The following is a 2,810-nucleotide window of genomic DNA, read 5'->3' as shown; positions in this document are numbered from 1 at the left end:
ATGCATGTTTAGCATTCCGGACTCCAGTTCCCGTGCAGAGCTGRGAGGGCAGTGGAGCCCCTGGAATCCGTCAGTGATTGGCATAGCTCTGCACTTGCCTCACCTCTGCGGGTCTGGTCTGGGGTGCGGCAGTAGATTGTCTCTCTCTGGGCAACCTGCTGCGCTGCCGGCTGTGGCCTGGGCTGTGCGGGAGCAGGGCTCGGGAGGTCAGCCCACAGGACTCGTACCAAGAGCTCCTCGCCTCTGCCCTTGCGGGGAGCGCCCTGACGRGCTCCTGGCAGCCCGGGGCCAAGGGCGAGCTCTGAAATGTASCACTGATACCCAGCAGCCTGCCAGGTCCCCCGGGTGCCGCCAGCCCCGCTGCGCGGTCCCGCTGGAACTCTCCCTGGGTTACCACCTATGCCGGGTGCGGTGCCGCCTGCTGCAGAGGGGCCGGGTAGCGCTGGGCTTGCCATGCGGCCAGCGAGAAGGAGGGATCGCGGCAGGCAGGCAGGCGGAGGGAAGGAAGGAAGGAGGCCGGGCTGATTAGCATGCAGCAGCGCTCGCAAGCCCGGCTCCATTGTTTTAACACCTCCCCTCTCCTCCGCGCCAATCTGTCACCGTTCAGCAGGCGAACGCTGCTGCCTCGAATGCTGCTCTTCTCAAATGAGACGGATAATTAGCTGCCCCGCACGAATGGCGCACTCTTCTCACCCCTGATTGCTATCACCTTCTTGCTCCTGGCAGTTTTGACACCTCGTAATCAGCCTGCTGCTTTTTCTCTTTTCTTTCCCTATTTCTGATTTTTTCTCCCCCTTCCGTTTTTTTTTCTTTTTTTTTTTTTTTTTTTTTTTTTTTTTTTTTTTTTTTTTTTTTTTTTTTTTTTTTTTTTTAAATGCAATCCCAGTTGCCATTTGGATTGAGACTCCTCTGTTGAGTTAACCTTGTATGATTGCGGGGGAAAAGGGAATATACGGTAGGGAGGGGAAGAAATCGCCTCCTCTGAATTTCATCTGCTGAGTGAACCATGGGTGGGGGTAGAAGCATCCCGGCCTGATCCTCCAGTGCTTTTGTTCGTAAGGGGGAACAACCTCTCCCGAGCATTCTCTGAATTAATAATATATTTGATGGGGAAGGATCGTGTGTTGAGCGACTCCTCCACTCAGTTAATGGAGAAAAGACTGCATTCTATTAACTGGTAAAATAAGGCCATCCGGGGAGGGGATTTTAAAAGTATGTTCACAAGGCCAGGAAGCTCCCTSTTCCTCCCGGGTGGGCAGGGGAAGGAAGGTAACTTCCTCAGCCTCTTAGAGCGAATTCACTGCTTCATGGGAGTCGGAAGAGAGATCTGATTGGAGTGCGAGATGGCAGAGGGAACTTCTTCGGATTCTAGAGAAATAAAAGATCTCAGTTAATGCTCTGGTGATTTCTGCGAGATTTTAAAAAACAGGACTCGTGGAATCTGTCAGAGGAGCGTTTTCCTCTCCTCTAACAAGCACTGACAGTCTAATTACTGGAGCTACGAGCAGMTGTCGAGTTAACCGGAGAGACAGAGGAGCTACATGTGTTCTAGCCGGCCGCCGGCACCGAGCCCTCGCAGCAGGCTGAGGCAGCCGTGCCGCCGCAGTGTCCCTCAGAGAGCTCCCGATAGGAAGCGGGAGCAGTTTGTTTCCTTGCGAGCGCTGCCGCGAACGCTGGCTGTGAGCATGGGGGGTTCACGCGTCGCGCACCGTCAGCGCGGGGCGGGGTGACAAGTGAGCTCGTACGGAGCCCTGAAACTGCTCCAGCCCCGGGGCTGCCCCGGGGAAGGGGGGGGCTCCGCTGGCCCTGGCACARGAGGAATTCGGTAGTACACCTTGGCACGAGTTTGCTGCTCTTCCTGTCCTCTCAAGTTCCTTCCACCATATTTATTATTTTTAATGACATTCTACTTCCCATTTGGATTCAACCTCCTCTGCTGAGTTGAGCTCGTGTGGAAAAGGGAGGGAAGGGGAGGAATRCTGAGCCTCCTCTGGTGAGTGTAATAAAGCAGATGTCCCTGCTGGCAGCAGCAGCCTCCTCCAGGAAAGCTGCATAAGTGGGGCCCATTCAGGGACCGCACTCGCCTCCCGCTTCSAGTCGCTCGCAACTGCTTAGCGTGAGATTTATTTATTTATTTYTATTTATTAAGAACTAAACTGGTGCCCCTCGCAGTGGTCTGATCGGTKAGCCTATCTGGATGCCCTCAGGCAGCAACAGTTTTACGCACGCAAGATTAAACAGCTTCCTAAAACGCGGCACTAGGCAGGAACCCTCACAGTGGGAGATGGATGGGTTCTGCCGGTCGACAAGACTTTGGTCAACCGTGTTCCCCCCACCTCCTGCCTCCCTCCCCGCTGTGTCCTGGCTGCGGGGGACCCCAGGCTGCCTCCAGCRACAAAGAGCTGTCCCCACGCGGGGACTCGGGCTCGGCGCTGGGCTCCCGGCTCTGCCAGCTCAAGGGCTCCAGGGAAAGATGTATCCACGCGTGGGGGCGAGGGGGGGAGAAACAGATGACTTTATTTTCTTCAAAGGTGATTCGCAGTTTGTCCATTTCTTAATAACGTGAGCTCCTGAGCCCGAGTTTCACGGCTGAGAGGACRAGTCGGTGCTGTGTGTCGAGCTGGCTGGAGATGTGCGAATCCCCTTCTCTCCTCCCAAGCCTGGACCCTGTGTCTCTCCCGGCACCACCCCCAGCCGTGCTCTCCGGGGAGGTTCCTCACACACCGCACGGCGCGGCCGCGGCCGAACATCGCCTCTCCAGCGCTGCGGAGCGCCGAGGCTCCAGAGCTCCGAATATAACAAACTCTTCC

This window comes from Malurus melanocephalus, unplaced genomic scaffold, assembly GCF_030028575.1.
Source record: "Malurus melanocephalus ecotype Western Australia unplaced genomic scaffold, MMel_1.1 scaffold_81, whole genome shotgun sequence".
Classification (NCBI taxonomy): domain Eukaryota; kingdom Metazoa; phylum Chordata; class Aves; order Passeriformes; family Maluridae; genus Malurus; species Malurus melanocephalus.
Note: the sequence above shows the minus strand (reverse complement) of the source record.